At 32.3% G+C, this 21,489-nt stretch overlaps 1 protein-coding gene across 1 annotated transcript in view; it reads left to right on the plus strand.

Moving 5' to 3' along the window:
- The window catches only part of LOC123694872 (cadherin-99C), a 155,204-nt gene that overhangs the window by 64,685 nt on the left and 69,030 nt on the right, over nucleotides 1-21,489 (plus strand). The gene's annotated exons all lie outside the window — the stretch shown is intronic.

The raw sequence follows: 21,489 nt of genomic DNA on the forward strand, positions 1-21,489 counted from the left end.
TTTAAGGATGGCACGGAAATGCTCCTAAACTATAGCTCATACTTCTGATGTTAGAGCGTTTTATTGCATTGGCATTCAGAGGTGATGCTCGCAAATCAGCGACGCTTTTATGAAATCTGCCAACACAATGTAGTGCGTCTGCGTGATAGGAATATAAACCTCAATAGATGAAGGTTGTTCGCCTTTCCAGTCTTAAATCTTTAGAGGTGTTGCTTCGGTTATTATTGCTTTTAGGTATAAATGATGTTCAGAAAAATAAATAGCATTGTTCAAATTATTACTAAAAGTTCATTTTAGGTTTATCATTATAGGTTTCAAAAAAACAAACAAAATAATATATCCAAATAAATTAATTTTAAAAATAAATTCATAAAGTATTCGTAAAATATCATAATAACTTCATTAAATCATGTGATCCATAAATAATAAAACCGCATGTCGGACAAAGTTTCCCTTTCTTCTTCGAAGATGGACATTCACGTTTCTGTCTCGACATAAGGCCGTACAATTTTCAAATTAGCCTTAGAAACTGTTAAGTCTAAATGGTTTGTAGGTGGTGTAACAAATTCTGCCTTCAGGCTCACTAACAATACACAGCATGTAATGCATCATTGGGTTGCGACAAGTCGTGCTCGCTTTGAATAAATATGAACCGATGACAAAAGATTCTTGTCGAAAGTGTAACATCATGATATAGATGTTTTAGTTGTATAATATCTATACGTTCTTTATGACACACTTGTAAAAAAAGTAATATAACTATTAACTATTGAGTTCACTATTTCCTTTTACTTTATACACGCTTATTATTATTAACCTTCATAGCTTCTACGTTTATTTTAGCTTCACCACGAGTTACATCAAGTCCATCATTTTCTCGCTTTTTCATTTTATTTCAAACACCATTAGTTAATCTTGAATTACGTTTATTCTCCACAATCAAACACCAACAATGAGTAAATGTTCCGTCTATCGTACGCTATTAACAAACAAACCATCTTAGACCACACGTATTTGCACGCTACTCTGAAATCGCATTTAGTAAATCTCCCGTAGAACACGAAGCTTTGGAACTAATAGGGTCGTTTACAATAGCAGCAAGCTTGAGTTAATACTAAATGTAAGGAATTGTGGGGAATTAAGAGTCCCTTACATTTCTGGTAACGGCCTAGCTGGTATGGTCTAGTATTCGATGCGAATCTTATGTCTTCGAGATGTAATTGGCAGTTTATTTACTATATCATAAGGTATTTTATTGAAAGATCGAGTATGCAAACGTATTAGGTACGGATTCTAATAAAACAATTAAATTATTGGCAAAATTTGAATATAAGAGTTATCATTTCATTTGCAAGCTTAAATTAATAGTTGCCACGTTTAACCAAACCAGAATAAAATGGAATGATCACGTACAAAAACAAAAATGTTATGTCATACCATAAAATTTGTTTACATGGTCAAGTAAACCAGTATTTCTGAGTACATGTCAAAATCGAGAGCATGAAGCGTACTCACGATCCAATTTTCAGGTTTACTAAAAATAGCGGTACTTTGAGTAACCTCGTTTAAGTGATAATACGTCTGCAGGCTTTCTGATTGGTCCAAGGAGCAGGGAATTTATAATTGGTTCGATAAATTGGATCTCGAAAATTGATTAGCGAAGGTTGCGAGAGCGTTTGTAATATTCGATATAAATTGAAAACTGTAATGGTACCTTTGTCTTTGGATACTGTAATTTAACTTGAATCTATGGTATCTCTAACGAAAATAATTGAGCGTACAAATACCGGGATTGTGATTTACTGGGCACAATAAATTGATATGTGTTGTTTGATATGGTTTAACGACGTTTAGGTATATTTTGTTAATTCTTGGTGTATTTTGTTCTCGATGTGGGTCAGATTCATTTGAACGATTTGCAACATACAATCTTTGTAATATCTTTAGTAGGTAATTGAAAGGTATGAACATATATCAGCTAGCAGAAATTAATCTTAGCCTACTGCTGTAATATTTTGTGAAGACGCAGTAAAGATTCCAATCGTTAGAATTCCATAATATTCTAATAATTATACTCTCCAGGGATGTATCCGTATCTCAATGTCTTCGTGTTTTTTTCAATTAATATGTGACAAAGTAAGATTGTCGTTATCAATTTATATAAATTAATATTTATAACAAATACTGTAACTGCAGAATACAGTTCCAGAAAACCCTACACATATCTAAATAAAACAAAACTTATAAATCAAACTAGAAGCATGCTTGAATACACAAAATAGTCATGAAATGTTTATTTATCGTACTATGTTTCAAACAACCTGTTTGTCAAACATGGCGCTTACCGCTACTTGGGTCGATGTCCGTTTTGGAAACACGTACGAATTTTCGTACTATATTTGTGTATGTGAATGCAAACTTGAAGTAGTCGGTAAAATGTTAATTTGTTTCTAAGTGGATTTAAATGTGAGCAGGGAATGTGATTTGAATTTCGTTTTTGTGGCGAAAAAGGCCTTTTAAATGGAAACTTAGTATAACGTAAGACACACATTACTGGTTAACTGTGATGTAAAATCTAATAATTTGACTGCAATCGGTTCATGGGGTAGGTACATTCGCTTAAAGTATCTTTCCGAAATATACAAATAAAATCTTCTGATTTTAAACATCTTGCAACTAGAGCTTTCTTTGAAAAAAAAAAATACAAATTTTGACTGTCAGGATTAAGGAGCTTTAACTATGATTAAATGGGTACTTTAAATGACGTCATTTTTAAGGAATTTATTTTCTTTAAAATACCAACCATAATGATTTCTGATAAGCAATTTAACTGATCGCAAGTCCAGTACCGTTGGTGCTTCTATCGCTAAATTATCGCTCACGTTTCGCTACTGCACTATATTGCTCGGTTTGTACGCCTTTTTAGAAATAATTGGGAAAAGGAAGTCCAGTGCTGAGGCGCGAGCACGAAAACTATCGTCAAAGTAATGGTATCGTCATCGAGAGCATTTTTAAATGCTCAAAAAATGGTGAGGAGTTTACCAAAGAAGTGCGTAAAAGGAACTTTTATTTTCCGATTGATTTTGCTGTTGAATTGACGGAATGTGGACAAGTGAATTTCATTTTAGGGTATGCAAAGTCAAATTAAGGATACAAAACATAGCTCATGTTATCTGAAATAAGTGAAGGTTTGGAACATTAAATATGTTACAAAGAAGAATATTTGAATCAAAGCCTTCATTGTTTACCTAAATTAAAATTATAAAAAATTTTTTGATTCGATCATCGTAAAACTATTTTTATTAATTGAAAATTCATGCATTTCTAAATAATCGGTTGTTAATATTCGGACCACCGTTATACCAACCGATATTGTCTCAGTATTGTCTTTACCGATAAACATAATAAATCCATAATAATAACCCCATTATATCCTTCGAACATCGTAAATCTTATGTAATAACCCTATTATTCCCTTTTCAGAGCAAAATCTTTCTTTGTGATGTTAAATTTGTGATAGTAGCCGGAAATATTTAGCCGTTATGGCCAACTCTGAGCTTGGTGATAACTATTTAGTTTCTATTACGTGACAAATGTACGGTTTAAAATTTGTTGTTTACGAGCTTATATAAAGTTTGTTTATTATTCGTCTGTTGTTATGATCTAGGGCCTAGGCTATGCTTTTCAGCCGCAAAGTGTAGTTGCGTAAAAATAGTCTTTATCGTACATCTCAATTCTTTTTTTCAATTTGTATGTAAACTTGTTTTATTTTGAATTCTGTACGAAGATGTTCTTCAAACAGTAGGCTCATTTAAAAGTCAATGTTTGCCTAAGGGACCACATTTTATTTTCAAACCCACGTTTCTATAACCAGTCATTTGTAACGTAGAAACTAAATTATTCTCACTTGCACAACAATAGTAATAAAGTTAATTTTTAGAAAAAAAACAAAAACCGACTTCAAGACTATACCTATACTATATGTACAAATTTAAACTGAAAAGTAGAAAATAATATTAAATAATAATAATGATATTAATTTTTTATATTAATTACTTTAAACTTTCAACGAAAAGGTTTCCTAAGTTATTTTTGAAGTCGGTGCCGCCCAAGAACAGTTTAATTGATGCAAAGGCAGCAACAAATGGAATGTACGGCGGCACGACGCGGCTGCGCGCGAGGGCAGACATCGTTGACGGTTGTGCATAAAAATTTTGATGCGCTTCTTTGCAATTTATAAGTAAGCTTACGTGCGATTTTCTGTTCTCTAGTAAAAGTTAAGGTAATTAATATAATAAATAGTGTAATTAATTATTAGGTTATTATTTTTTTATTAAGGATATTTTTGTTTTGGTTGGCACCGACTTCAAAAATAACTTAGGAAACCTTTTCGTTGAAAGTTTAAAGTAATTAATATAAAAAATTAATATCATTATTATTATTTAATATTATTTTCTACTTTTCAGTTTAAATTTGTACATATAGTATAGGTATAGTCTTGAAGTCGGTTTTTGTTTTTTTTCTAAAAATTAACTTTATTTTTAATTTTTAAGTGGAAAGTTTGTGTGTATAGGTATAGTCTTGAAGTCGGTTTTTGTTTTTTTTTCTAAAAATTAACGGTCATAAATAAACGCTCACACTCACAGCCCAACTCTAAAAATGTTTATCGTATCCGTGTATCCTAGGTGCCGTGGACAAACAAAATGTACGATTGTCAAAATTGGCGGAATGATCGCGTATCAAACATACAAAAAGAAAACATACTGTCGAATCAAAAACCCTCCTTTTTTGATGTTGGTTAAAAATCGACTAGCATGAAGCTCCTAGTCGAGACGAATCAAATGAGCACAAACACGGCGGAATTGCTTTATTTTATTACAGAGTTCCCATGGCTATTTACCGTCTCCATCATCAGACCCTGAATACCACATAGGATCGGAGTCCTTATGAATTACCGTCGCCGCACACGAGCCACGGGCCACGGCTGTGGCCCGTGGCTCGTGTGGCTACAAACGCCGCCACGAGAAGCAAGAAGCGTGTAGCGTGTGGCCGCCACAGGCGTAAACCGTGTGCGGCGAGTCCATATAAAATGTATGAAAAGTGCAGGAAATATGCCGGTGGCGGCGTTTCGTGGCCGGTGGCCGGTGGCCCGTGTGCGGAAGCCCTAAGACTCAAACACATTAAAATTCGATGGTATTACATAATTTTGTTACAGAGATCCCATACTCCTAAACCATTCATCATCAGCTTCATCATCAGCTCAGCAACATCAGATGGTGACCATTAGATGCAAAAATCTGCATAGATTAAGATAATTTCTGATAAACAGTGTATATGCCTACAAAATTTGAGGGTTTCCCTCGATTTCCCCAGGATCCCATCATCAGATCCTGACCTGGTGACAATGGGACCACCTCTGACGTATGACCTACCAAATAAAAAAAGAATTATTCAAATCGGTTTATAATTGCCGGAGTAATCGTGTAACAAATATACAAAAAAAAAAAAAAAATACCGTCGAATTGAGAACCTCCTCCTTTTTTTGAAGTCGGTTAAAAACAAAAGACTATTAATGTAATTTGAATAAAAACTTGTTCAAGGAATTAGAATATTGAAAGCGAACGCTTCTTGCATATTTCGTAATTGAGAAAAGTGACAAGGTACCTATAGACTGCAGAATTAAATAACAATTGCATAAAATGCAATTTAACTATGCAACCCAGTGGCCAGAGCTCTGAGAATCGGTTCAATTAGTGGGTACATCGCGTGAAATTTACATAAGAAAAACATTGTTTAGTTTCTATCAAATTTGTAGAGGCTTTCAGAAAGAGTTATAATGGTTATAAAACTTTATCCGACGCTCGGGTAATTTCATTAATCCGGCCCACGTTGGTGTGGTCAGGGTTTTATTTTTACTCAATTGATTCAATTACGATTTGCCTTACTGATTTTAGATTTTGTTGTATTTTATAGCGAGGAAAGTCAGCCATTACGTGTAGGGTTTGAGATAGACTTTGGAGGTTAGTTAGAATTTTTTGTGAATATTGCTTTATATAAAATTTAACAAAAGAAAATTATTTGGCATCCGCTATGGGTAAATAACAAAAACGAAACAAGTAATTTATAAAAACAAAAGAAACTAAGAATAGTAGCTATTTACTCATTTTTAACTGCCCATATTCTAAAACTGATTGCAATGAATAGAAGGAAATATTTAAATTTATTATTATTGTAGAGGTGCACGGGACAAAAAATTAACTGCCTTTAAAATTGAAACAGGAAACGTCGGTAACCTAACCTCAGCGTAAAGTGGGTCAATGAACACAGGCGCATCCAGTTTAGAAATAGTACAGATTTACCGTAATACCTAGACCGTTGTGACTGTCCTTTTTACAAAACCTAGATAGTCTTTGTGCAATATCCTTTTGCGAAAGGGAGTTTTTAAATTAGTTTTGAGTAAAATTTGACGAAAATTTACCTACTGTGGTACGGTAAATATGTATACCTATAGTTATGCTCCATTTCATGTTTTATCGTAAACATTTTGTCAACAGATACCACATTGCTGTTGATGTGTGACTGGTTAGCTTCTATCTTGATTTTTGGGGAAAAAGATCGAAAAATGTTCTCAGACTAAAAAAAAATATTGTTCTGGTTCTGATGAAGTATTCACTGTATAGAATTGAAATAGAATAATAGAATTGAAATACAAAGTATGTATAATACAACTCCATCACATTTTAAGCATTCCAGTTCTGGTAGCAGATACCCAGAAACGTGGCCGAGCCGTGTTAATGTAAATTCGAATAGTACGTAAAAGGTCCGCGTTTCTTATAGACACGTTCCATTACATTGCTTAATCTGTAAGCCCGATCATCATACACGCTCTGAATTATAAGGCAATGGACACCGATACGGTTGTGTTTTAGTGGTTTTAGTTTTAGTCGGCGAGGCCAGCTGATATCGCGTAGTAGGTATTTGCATATCAAATGTGCATATCTCCTCTAATCAATATCTAATGAATGATTTGAAATGTTCCTGGTGGCCTTTTGTACTTAGATAAGTTAGTATATAATATAATGTATTGAATTAATTAAGACAAGCAGACATTGCAGGAAATAAATAACAATAAACAACTTGTGGACTTTCTTATTGAGCAACCGTTTTATGTCACGTTGCAATTAAAAGCGGTAGGTTTTGTTCATAATGTTCTAAGTTATGTTATAGCTTGTCTTTGAAATAGTTTATTGCATTAATTTTATGATTAATGAAGGTGTTATTTTGAATTGAATATTTATTAGTTATTTTCAGCTTTGTTACTTGTGTAAATAGTACCAGAAGTTATAATATCGATTACATTTTTTATCGTTTTTGATATAAAATCAAAAGGAGAAGTTAAAACTAAAAGTAAATATCCATAAAAAATATAGATAGTTGGTTATTTATGAAATTATTATGAAAAATTAATATTCAAGCACGCCTCTTTATACAAATGTATCGCCCCTCGTTTAACATGCATCTACATAAAATATTACCAAAGAAAAATAATTTATTATTTCAAATACAAGATTTAACGCTTAATATTCCACTGAATGATATTATTTATTCGTTCGCAGGTGCAACAATTTATGCTTGAAGAAACAGATCGTATCTTGTAAAAGCGTTGAAACCGTTTATTTCACAGGCTTCTGTCATATCGTGGAAACTTAGAACTCAAATCAAACTCAAACTTTTATTTAAGTCAAGCTGTGATTTTTTTAATATTTAAAAATATTTTTTTTACCACTACCGATTCGTTTATATTATATTAATAAATCATCGACTTTGTGACTTTCTTGAATATAATATAGGTATTATCTCTTTACAATTGCAATGAAATAAAAAATTATAACCATTTCATTTATCTTCTATCAATATAGTTTTACGGTTACACACTTAGTTGACAATATTATTTCTGGAACATAAAAAAGCTCTACGCGACATCACATACGCTATTAAAATAACACTTCTGCATATATTAATAACTCAGGCCCCGGAACCACAGGCACAATAGAAAATCTATTGTGTCTGGGACCGATCGGGCCGCTTTGGGCTCAATGGGTTAACGTAAACCTTATCAAAGCATTTTTAATTCAAACTAGCGGATCATTTAATTTCTATTATTTCCCAATTCGATCGCACAAAGTGTGATTTAATTAAAACCAATTGCTTATTTCCCTGCTCTGATAAATATTTGTGATAATCGCCCATTAGAGTTCCATTATACTATCAATTTTGAAGAGTTTAAGTGGAAATAGTATACAAATAGTGCTTCAACGCCTACGTAACACAGGCTGTATAAATTGCGTTATGACGGGATGGCAGGTGGTCGTGCGGAAGCTTGGCTCTTGGTAAATCAAAAATAACATGCCTTGTGGTTAAGTGTTTTCCTAGCTAGTTCATTCATCAAGGTTAGAATCAATGAATGGTTAATGGTTAAAGCGTATTAGAAGTGGTTGTACTTGTAGGACAAAGCAATTGTGATTAAGATGAAAAGTTGGCACGATTTTAGGTATCGAAACGTTGAATTCAGTATGTTTTGGCTATATCGTCTGTTTGATTTGAATTCAATTTGAATTTGATTGAAGATAATTTGAATGTCAGACATTTTAAAATCCATTTCAGACACTTTATGAAATAACCCTTTTTTATAAACTTAGCTTTTTATAAATATTATAATTTATAAGGTCTTCAAAAATGTCAAAGGAGAATGCCCATGAAAGTATGGACCAAAGTATAGTGTTGCGTCAATGCCAGATTTTTACCAATTGATTTTTTTGTGATAAAAACAGGGGTTTTCAAGATATTGAGAAAAATGTGAATTAACCTCGAAACTTGAATAAACCCGATCTAGTTAGGTTTATGTGTGATTTAGGTAGTATTTTATCATCTGAAGGTTATTTTTCGTTTAACATATTTAATCTATGCGTAGAGCTTATGCTTTCAGACAAAGTCTATCTGTTCATCGGCTAGTGCAGGTAGGCACCAGAAATCTTCCGGAATGGATTTCAAGAAAACCTAAATATATATTAAAAAAATGCCAATAGAGTTTTTATTCGGTTTACATATTGTTTTTGTTGTTTGAATCATTTTTTCGCTACATATTCGAAGAAAGAAACAAATAAGAAATAACTGGTTAACCAAGCTATGTCATAATAATATTTTTTTATATATATTTATATTATTTTACTTCACTATCTATGTTAAAACAACCTACAGTGTATAAACAATACCTTACAGAGTGATTTTATGTTAATTGATTGATTTTTTTGTAATTCAATGAAAACAATAATCGATATTAATACATTTAGCTATTTACCATAGTAAATGTCATAATAGTTACCGCTTGGTTACCGTGGTAACCGGTAATGGATACTAAATCTATGGCTTAGATTACAAAATAAAAGACAGATGGAGCGTTGCCGAACTAAAACGAATAATTTATCGTCATTTTCAATAAAGCTATGTGTGCTGTCATTTCGCCGCTGCACTGTACGTACACGGTGCTTCTGTGTGCGTGTAATGTTGCCAGATATTGAAAAATTTCCCAAATTTTTCCCCGACTACGGAAAAAACAGGGTTATGTTTTTCGAGTTTATGTATGTATGTATAATATTTCTTTGACACGCCCTGCACTATAAACCGTTGGACCGATTTTGAGTTGTGAGGTTTCATTGCAATGATCTGAATTATTATGTTAGTGGCGGTAGTGACGTAGGCTATATACATAAATGAGAAGTCAAGTTTTAATTTTTATTTAAATTCTTTTATTACATAAAGTACCTGCCTACTAAAGTTATATATGGACAAAATAATTGTATTCAATTTTTTATTAAATAAATTACATAAAAAAAGTTTCAATATTAACTATAATAATTATATTATTTTTTATTTTTCATAATATATGAATAAGCGGTAGTTTTTAGTCGAGAATACGGGACATTTTATTTTCATCATATCCATCATGGAGTTCACATAAATTAAATCGCTAGCGAAAACGACTATGACGTTTTTAAGCTTTATAAAAGTAACAAAATAATGTATTATGCTTATTAAAATAATCTTATAATTATCATGAACCTTTAGTGCACTATACAAATAATCACATTCACGATCGAAAAATCCAACAGCATTACCCTGAAGATCTTTTAACCATTTTACCGTTTTACCAATAAAAATGGCAAATTCATTTTCAAAATACTGGCAACATACGTTGAAGTTTTGTATTCCTTCATATCTGTAAAATTATTATTCGTATTAAAGAAATAAATAAGCCAAATAATCTACAGAAAACCTGTGAAACGATGTTTTATCTTTTTTTTTGTTTTCGGGAACAAATTTTACAGCGTTTTATTATCACAAGACGGCATTTTTTTACTAAAATTGCAAACCCTTTTTGACGTATTGCATGACACTATATGCGCTATAGCACTGGTGCAGCGACGTATTTGTTTTTGATTTCGTATTTTCTTTGACAAGGGCGACGGGCGGTTGTCATGCTCCATCTGTACTTTATTTTGTAATCTAAGATCTATGGTAACCGATCTAAACAATTACATGTCTTATTAGATTTTACAAAACATTCCCTGATCAAAATATATTTTCCGATAGTAAGAAGGCCTCTAAATTGCCGAGATTTTTTTTAATAGTATTTTTATCTTGATACATGAGAAAAACCTGCACCAAAAATGTAAACGGTAATGGACACTAAATCTATAATAACGGATCTAAACAATTACATGTCTTATTAGATTTTACGAAACATTCCCTGTTCAAAATATATTTTCCGATGGTAAGAAGGCCTCTAAATTCTCGAGATTTTTTAAATAGTATTGTTGTCTTGATGCATGAGAAAAACCAGTACCAAAAATGGGCATTCTCCTTTCACAATAAATCAAAAGGTGCGAATGAATTATACCACATACAAAAGGAATCAATAAATTCGAATTAAAACAACATTCCCTGATTGAATGAACGAGCAAAAAGCGGTAGGAGAGTAGAAATCACACGATTTAGATTCCACGCTGAAACCAAAAAAGTCCTAAGACCATGTAGCCAGGCTTTTAACCGATATTTATTAAGGTTTTGAACGAGAGCGATATACATTTATAGCGTCGTTTGTCTCCAATGAAAACTGGTTTAGTTCTCAATGTATAACTAATCTATTTCATTTATTGCTTATTTATTCGCCTGTTTATACTAGCTTGTAGGCGTGGCTTATTCCCACGGAGGTTGGAAAGGCATTTTGCTAGCTTCTGATACTGACAGCTTGCTATCCCTCCCTACTTTTGCTAGACACTTGTACTTTTGACTAATTATTATAATCGTTGCATACAACAGTACGCGCCCATAATTTTATTATATATTTTCTGTGTTCCAAAGCTGTTTACACAAATAACATTAGCATTAAAATTAGATAGCTACAATTACCCGATGCTGTTAGGGTAACTGTTTTTCTAGCTACATTTTACATCTCGCTAACAGGGCTAAATCAGAACCGTCCTGTCACGTAAATAGGAAACTTGTTCAATGGCCACACCGTCTGTTACGAGTGCCTTTAGAGTTGTGTCATTAGCAATAAGCTTTCCGACCATCGAGTCTGCCAATAAAGTCTGGTGTACCTTGCTTCTTATACTTTTACCTCTTTTTCTATCATAACCCCTTTAATAAGGCAATGTTTACATTCAACAGCATTCTATCTGAGTTCTGTACCTTTGTAAGTTCGTACAATGACAATTACTAATTTATTCGCTAGCTTCTGTATTATCTTTTTCTCTGGGTTTATCCTTTCGAACTTTGAACTGTATTTTCATCGTCTATTGTATATTCAAATATGCATGATCTATCTTTTTATTCTGCTATGTCTGTACTTGTACTATTCTTGTATACATATGTAATACTTTACAAGATATAAATATTTATAGTTTACTCGTAAAATAACCAATTCATTTGCTTGTATATTTAACACAAGACCAGAAAATGTAGCTTTAACTGTAAATGATTACGAACGTCGCTGAGTGAAACCTAAATCCATACATTTGTTACTTCAGCAAACAAGTTCAGTATTGTATAGCATTAGAAGTTTATTTCGCTTCTAGTTATGAACAAACATTGTGTTCGACTTGCTTGTAAAATTATTTGTGTAACCGGTGACTAATTATTATTATTAAATAAACATTGATATTTGGCATAGAAAATGTTTGAAATTCAGGCTAAATGGATTCAGACTATTCAAAATTTTGCCAAGTTTCGGCATTGTGATGGAAACTTGACAGAAATTTGCATACTAAGCATACAGTAAACATTTAGGCAAAAAAAGAAGAAAAAAAATATTTGTTTAGCGAGACATTGTGACACAAAAAAAATAATGCAATATAATAGTATGATGATGATGATGTAAAGTACCTACCTACCCCAAAATGACTTCCTAAACAAATATTAATGTTAAGTTACAAAAATACTTACAATAGGTATTGTAAGTATTCCGTATTACGTTAATGAGTATTTAAATACATTACCCATTTCATAGTCGTCAGTCTTGTTATATTATATTAATAAGCTTGTTATATTCCAGATAGTTTATGGAGAAATATGGACAAATTGATGGTAGCAGTTTCTAAATTATAGTTACAAAACCCTTTAAAGATGGAACTTAGAACTAGGAAGCTACCGTTTATCTTAAATTTATCTGCAAGGTAGTAAATTTTAATACAGCAGTATATAATTGGCAGTTAAGTTAAAGTTTATAGCTTAATCAACATAGAGTAACTATACAATACGAGTGGGAAGTATATAAAGTCGAAACATATGATATTAAAATAAACTTTGGTTGTAAACGCAGCAGGTTACTTGATATTAAATATCATGGGAAAGTATTTGATTAATATTAGTATAAATAAATCAAATTTTTGGGTTCAATGCTTCGATATGCTCGGTAACTATGCAATGATTAATAAATTGAACGCACTAGTGACTATTTCTAACCATTGTTTCCAAATATCGGAGCCCCTTGATTTGCTATTTTTCTCACTTATTCATTTTATTAGAATGAAATTCGATCTGTGTCTTTTTATCCTTTAATTTTTCACATGCATAAATTTGTAAAGATTTGTGTAATTTTCGGACTGTTTATAATTTTATGCGAAATTAAAATATTATGCTTAAGCTTTATAAAAGCTCTTTAGCTTACAGGTTTTCTATGTCGAACAATTTGTTGTTACGATTCAAAAGTGTTTCTCAAAGACGTCTCGTTGATTACTTAAATGTTTGAGTTGGTAAGGTTATTATCTTAACATTAATAAGCATTACAATAAAAGCTTTAAATATCGTTACTCTAATTTTACAATGCAGATTTGTCGAATTCATGTTACATTTCGGCTTATAAAGTGGAATGTAGGTTTGATTCATTGGTATATAGTAGCTCTTAGGACTTAGACTATTTTAGTTTAGTGCTTAGAACTCTTAACTTTTTAATTATAGATATTTACTTCACAATAAATATAAATGTTAATGTTCGTTTGTGAGATGCCCAATCTAGTACAATAAATCATCCGAATCTGTATTGAAACCAAAAACTAATGCATTACAAAATTAATCAAAAAAAATAATTGGTTTAATGAAGTGAGTGAGATTAATAGACGCGAAGGCCTAGTAATAGTGTAATTGCTTAAAATTTTAATGGATACAATAATTACGGGGTTTTATAGTGACCTTTAAAATATCTTTACATCTATGAATCACTATTATAGATATTGACGTAAACGTGTTGAAATGTTAATAGAGCCCTAAAATTATTATTTCATCCTGCTTTGATATATTTAATGTTTCATCGTGATTTTATGTGTATTTAAAATATTTAAAATAAAATAATTTTGACTGATTTGCGATTGTTCGTAAGTCCTGCCGTTTTATCCGAAGTCATCAATTCGTTTCAAATCTTTATTTTATGCAGTTTTTACACCATATAATACAAGTAGGTAATTGTATTTGCATGCATGTTCTTTCGGTCTATCATTTATGAACACACATAGAAATACCTACTAACATCAGTCAAATCCGTTTATTTGCGTGATAGATCACGCACCAAACATCCACCTAAAGAACGCGTCGACCTTTGATTTCACGAGTCGTTTTATTTAAAAATAACCAATATAAACCATAGAAAAACGACCGTAACTAAAAGACGCCCCGAGCGTTTGGTGCGTTTTCTATAGCTACTTTCTATGATTACATAAATTAAGTGTCCTTAATACATTACATTAGATTTTTTGCAGACTATTTAAACAAAATAACCCCAGAAAATATATGCCTGAAAAATCAATGATTTAAGAAAGGCACCTAAAGGACGAATTTGACAAAAGATGTTCTAAATTTGGTCACAAACATCGAGCAGTACAGTCATCTTGTTATTGTGTTCAACAATACATTGAAACCAGTCTCCTAATACCATTATCATATCCGAAGACACGTCCAGGATAAAGGAAAGCGTGACAATCATGTTCATAAATACTCGATTGGTTCTGGAACTTTCTAGCCCAATTTAAAAAGACAGATTTCTATGGCTGCTTAAATTATGCAAGAACGTTTGCAAAGTAATAGCAATTTGCCCGCGGCTCCACCCGCGTGCTATTAATCGAAACGTAATTATTTTATAGTTTGACTGTGGGTTTTCTCGCTATACAGACAAAGTAATTTTATTTGATTAGCCTGAAGGTATTTTCATGTTGCGCTCAAAGTTATTTTTAATACTTTCTATGCAACAGAAATAGCTTTATCGAAAATAATCAATTATTTGTGTCTTGTTTATTTGCAATTAAATCAATAGAAGAAAGAAAACGAATGTGTGTAGACAAGACCTGTCTGAAACCGATAATGTACGGCATTTTTTATACGTAAATACCGTACCTACTACTTACTAGGACATGTTATAGGAAATTAGATGCACAATTTTGCATTTGATGACTTTTATTAAAATAAAAAAAATATAATAAGATTTCAGAAAGCTCAGATAAGCTTTTTGAAATTGTAAAAGATAGACCTGAATCCATCAAGATGCGATCCTTATATTCAATATAATTAATATAAAAGACAAAAGTACCTACATAATTCGCAACAATATTACTTTCGATTTTAAAATATTTGACCTCGCTCTGAAAAACTGCGTGATATAAGAATGAATAGTGAAATTGTTCAGTTTTTGATACCAACCTTAAACCTAGTAAAGCATTTACATGGAACAATAATGAAAGTACAATATCGTCTCGTTTCAATAGAGGTTATTTTTTATCGGTTTGTTGTCTTCGATTTTGTTTTTTACACTCCCACTTTCTTTATGCTAATCACAAAATTGTAAAAAGACAAATGCTTAGAAGATTAAATAGACTGTGAGAAGATATTACTTAAAACATTTTTAGTGAACGAAATTTTAACACTACTTTAACGGTGATTATTTTTAACGAGAATCATGTTTTATACAAGTGGGATATTTAGAAATAATACAAACAAATGGACTACATCGTTTAATGATATAAAAGTATTTACAAATTGAGATACACATGAATAACTTCAACTCGTTCACTTTCATCACTCTCGCTGGTCGACGGTGGTGATGGTGAGCTAGATTTAACCGAATTACCATCGTTTGCATCTTTAGCCTTTGTTGTTGTGCGACTTGCTTTCGGAACTACAACCTTCTTCTGCTGTAAATAAGATCGAGTTCTGCAGCCCTGCTTGACGACCGGCTTTTCAGGGATGACTTTTTTCTTTATCTTTTGGATCACCTTAGCTTTCATCGCATTGTTATCTACACGCGATTGCAACGGGCGCGAATGTTTACGAGTTGCCATTTCGTGGACTGATTTCAACCGCGTACGATCTCGTTTCTCGACTGTCCTTATTGGCTTGGCTTTATTCACCGCCATCTCGCGTGCGGCGATCAAACGAGCTCTGTAATCTCGTTTTCGTTCCGCCTCTGACCTACTCGAACGTGCCCTTTTCTGAATTCCCGCCAACTCCCTCAAAGCCCTGCGTCGGTTGCGTTTATATTTCGCTCCGAGTTTGGCAGGCATGTTAGCACTAGTTAAATTCACTGGTCTCGAAGTAATTCGTATGGGCCGGGCGGGACGGATCCGCTCCTAACTGACGTATCTCCCCTTCCGTATCCCGGGGTGTACTAACGCAATCGAAACTCCTTTATGTACAGCAGCGGATGGACGCCATAGAGCCTTCACACACTCTCTGTAGAATGTTGTTTTCTTTTTTTTTGTTTTGTATTATGGAGATGTAATATGCGGCGCGGTTGTTGCTTTTATAATTCGGGTTATAACTTTCGATATTAGATAAAATGAATAAAATTTGAGCTTATATTATACATTATTGACGTATCTTTTTAAAGTAATATTAGAATTAAATTGAACATTCAAATGGTAAAATTTTACTAATTCATATAAATTTAAGGTCCATAAATTGAAATATCTATCTATCTATCTATTGGAAAAGGATTTAAAAGTGTGAAGCAGGCTTTATCACGGCCATTTTTGCCGCGCTTCCCCGCGCCCCGGGCTGCAATCAATCGAATCTGGGGTAAGGCGATTTACCTCCAAGCAACGTTATATGCAACTCATTATATACCGACGTACATAATACGTATACATAAACCTTTCTCTGTCCTTTATTTCCTACACTTGGTAATATAGTTTGTTTTTTATATGAATACGATAAAATTTGATATCTAATTCTCTTACAAGGTTTTATAGGTTGTTTTTATTCTGACTTTTGAAGGATCTTAATGCGTAGATTAGGTGCAATAGGCTTTGATATTTATGACTAGTTTTCTGAATGCAATAATATAAATAAAGCACATTATACACAATACGACTGATAAGTGAAAGCATTAAATATACCAATACTATAGTCCAATCATCTCAACATGGTCGTGATCACCACTTACGATTTCGTTGAAAATGATTGTAATCTCTCCCATTATCGTTGCATTAAGACCAAAATGGCTATCGATCTACGCTATATTTGGCTGCTAATCGAAATTGTTGAATAGAGCTTCCATTGACTGCAATTATTATGTTGTTTATTTTGTTTTTTCTAATTGTTTTAATGACTTAATTATTTTTGGATATACAGACCAGGCGCTATAAAAAGAACTTATTAAAAATTTTACAATCTCATGTTGATTCATCTCAGTTGATTCATCTCAGATCTCATCTCTATGAAGCATGTATAATATTCAGAACAAAGGAAAATGACATATTTTCTAAAATGCATTATATATAGCCTTGAATTGAAATGGAGCTTTTTTATTAGTATTTGATGCAAGTAGATGTAAACTTCAAGTTTTACCTTTTAATAGCTTGTTCTATACGTTTCTTATGTTATCGATCATAAAATTTCTCAAATCTCTTTTCAATAAATTCCTCCTATCAACTGGATAAATAATAAAATTCATTACCAGATACAATTTATTCTGTTTAAGGTGTTTATAAGAATTGTTTTATTGTTCGTAATAAATTCCTTGGAAGTAGTTATTGTTGAAATGTACCATTTCCTCCTTAATAAGGAGGCAGAGCAAAGCATTATACTTATAGGCTGTAAAATATTAAATACCCTTAATTTCCGAAGAGATCTTGAAGATATCTAATTGACGATACATCAGATCGTTTGTAAACAACTTCTGTTATAAATCCTCATGTGAATGGATTTCCTTATTGCAAATTCTCTTTTAATGGGACATTGAAGAGGTATCATTAGCGGTACATATAATGAGCTCTAAAAAGCCTCAGTAATTCCTTCGAGTAACACCTTGAACTGTCACTCGAGTACAATTCATTGATATCATGATTTATTAAATATTTATGCTTGAATTATTTATCAGACACGGATTTGTAATAGACGTAATGGCTGTTTTATCATACGACAAAACATTAATAATGGAAATTTCGTGAGAAAACCATTGAAGGAATCTTGTAATGTCCATTTAGATAGGCATCAAAGTATAACTGTAAATTCTAATTTTTCAGCCAAATGTTAGAGCTAGGTAGCTATAACGATGAACTTACTGCTGAACGTACTATTTAAGACCGTGGTTACAAAATTTTAAAACATCTAGGTAACGTAAGGTAAATAAAATACGACGTAAGGTATATAAAATATGCTACTTAGGTGCTAAAGTGCTAAAGCTAAAATTAGAGTTATTTTACCTGAGAAATTTCTCTTGCGAAATAATAGGAAATTTTCTAAATAGAACAAACCGCAAAGGTTAGAGAAAGGTGTTTGCTTAAGAATAAAGGATTTCCTAATATAATCGTGACTCGTCTTCAACTGGGGGAAACTGTTTAACAAATATTCATCGAGATATAAGATTTCCTAGTCTCCTGTAACAGTAAAAGTCCAGACATGACTCAAACTGCTTTGGCTCCACCCATTCGTGACGTTGTTGTGCTGATAACGGATTCTTAGGGACCTTGACTGGTTTGAACTTTACAGTGAATTGTACAAGCTTTCTTAGACCTTTATTGGCAATAATTTGAAACAAATGTTACTACTCTTGCGCTAAATGGTGTGATTGAAGTAACGGGTATAGGTATATAAATTTTATTGGAGCTATCAATGCTACAATTGATTCAGATTTCCTTAATCATACATGAATTTAGTGGCCTATGCTCGTTTATATCAAAAACTATTGACTGATTGGTATGTAGTTTTTGTTTAACTAAAGCGATTATGTAATTATAAGGATATGAAGATGGAATTGCGGTATTGATAAACTTGACTAACAATGGAAATAATTCGCTACTCGAATTCATCGATGATAATTCCAACGCGATTCTAATACTGTCCAACCAGTGTCAAGACCGCGATAGATTTTTGCTATTTTTGATTTCGGAAACTGGTTGTTCTCTTAAAGGATCAAGTGCATGCTTACATCATTCTCTGTCTCACTAGCAATAAATATGAAATCAGCATTCAATCGACCCAGCATTCGGTGTATACAATCTGCTTGCATTTAAATATGGGAATTTCGTCTTCACGGAGACATTTATTGAGGTAATGCATTGTCCTTACACGGATGGTCCGAGTGCCAAGATACTGTACGGCTTTGAAATGTCATTCCTGTGCTGACAGTAATGTTAAATCAGACAACATTAGAGATTCATATTATGTTCAGTATGTCCACTTCTAGTAAATGCTATGTCTTGTTGGAGTTTATTTTGTATGTGTTTGTTTTGTTATTCGTTTGCTCAGAGTATAATATTGTGTTGTTTATTTAGTGTTCTATGACCTATTTCAAACTTGAATATAGGTAATCTTATAATTATTCTGTGCCATTAAAAAAAATCGTACAAATCATTGAGGAAACTATAACATTTCATAAAGTACGAAAATTGTCGTTTTTACTAAAAACTAGACCAATCTAACAGGTTTCGATATGATTTAATTACCTCAAAAGTAGCAGTTGTCATTCTTGCTAAGGAACGTCACGTGTTAAATTCGGCAAAAAGTGAGCGGACTTTTGTTGATCAGGTTTCGATACTTTTTATATTACTCGATTACATTCGCTTGCGTAACTGGAATCGAACGTTAAATTATTATAAATCCTGTCTTAATTCAGTTTTTGTTGGCTTTATGTTAATATTCTTTAACATGTGTGATTGCGTGCTGTGTTGCGTAAAGTTTTTTGTGGCAAAAGTGGTCATTGTAAATTCGTTTTGCTGTTTATTGAGTGTTTAAGTGATTGTATAATTGCGGTCTAATTGATGTCTTGTTTATTTAGATGTGGTATCACGTACATAGTTTATTAAATATTGGATTCATTTTGAAGCGGTCATAAGAGTGTCGTTAATAACTTGTCTTGCCAATATTGGAATTTTGCAGGTAAATTATTTTTGTTTTTATTTATGTCCTGCATTTTACGTTATTGTAAACAAACCCATAAACTTGATAATGAAATGAAACCTCGATACCATATACGCCGAATTTATTTTAATAGGATGTGCTTATAAAGCGGCTGTAGTTTTCCTGACTAATTTTTACTACCGAGGCAAATCTACAGGGAAACTAGCCAACTGCTGAAATAATTCAATGTGACTGCATTCCACTACTTTTACTAGTAATATAATAAAATTAAAAACCAGCAAATCGCAAGTCTCCCAATTAATTATTTATGAAACCAGAACCCGTCGAAGCTCAGTAAATCAAGTTGAAGCGATATTAAATCTAACAGTACAATGTTGAGCTGTATTATTTATTACATATGATAGTTCGAACCACATGCCAACGTTATCAGGTAATTGCGAACGTTTAAAATAACTGCAGGGTATCATAAAGATGGAATTAGCACTAGGTAGTCTAGAACTCGATGTAGGACTTTATTAATGGATAGAAGAAGACGATGCCTTCAATACTTTGCGATAGCATCGTTGGTGAAACTGGTTAAAGGATTTGATGGTAAAAGCTTTGGTGGTAGTAAAAATTCTAACTAGATGGCGCGTATCGCGGTGTTAGAAGTCGTCCATAAGTAGATGTATTTTACGACCAATGTGTTTTAAGTTGTTGAGAGTACATATATTAATAAAGTGTTTTATCGCTATCTTGCATTTTTGTTGAGTTTATACTTACGATTCTGCCAATCTATGTTAATTCTTGAAATGCAAATAAACCGTATCTACTACAGATATCTACAATTCAAAAAAGAGTTCCTCTCAATTCTTATTTACATATTTTTCTTTAATACACAGTGCTTGTACGGTCCATATTTAGTCTGTTTCTTTTATAATATATCGCAAACTCACACATTTATGACAATAATTTACGACCATATTCCACACATTTCACACAGAAGTGCCGTGAATATAAAATTGAAGATTTAAAAGAAAGACAAGACACAAGGTCATCGACTAGCAGCATTTTTATAGACTAAAACATGAATAAAACAAGTGGCCTATAGATAAAATGCTGTCGGCATCTACATTATAGTAAAGCCTTTAAAAAAGTACATGAATCAACGCGGATAAATATACGTGCAAGTAATTTATATGCAAAAGAAAGAGGCAAGCGTAAAATGTGAAACGGTAACACTTTTATAATTTTTTATTCTATTTTTGCTGATTAATCTGCAAAGTACATGTTATTTAAACTAGTTTATCTTTAAAGAATTGACAGCCCTTGGCATACATTTCTCGCTTGCAACAGAAATACATTGATGATAAAGATATATTCTACTTCCCAGTTATACTAGGTAAAATAGTAAGGTAGGAATGCATAATATCTAATAACATAATACATAACTAATATTATAAAGAGGAAAACTTTGTTTGTTTGTTTGATTGATTGCAATGAATAGGCTCATAAACTACTGGACCGATTTTAAAAATTCTTTCACTATTCGAAAGCTACATTATCCACGAGTAATATAGGCTATATATTATCACGCTAAGACCA

Source organism: Colias croceus, chromosome 10, assembly GCF_905220415.1.
Source record: "Colias croceus chromosome 10, ilColCroc2.1".
Taxonomy (NCBI): Eukaryota; Metazoa; Arthropoda; class Insecta; order Lepidoptera; family Pieridae; genus Colias; species Colias croceus.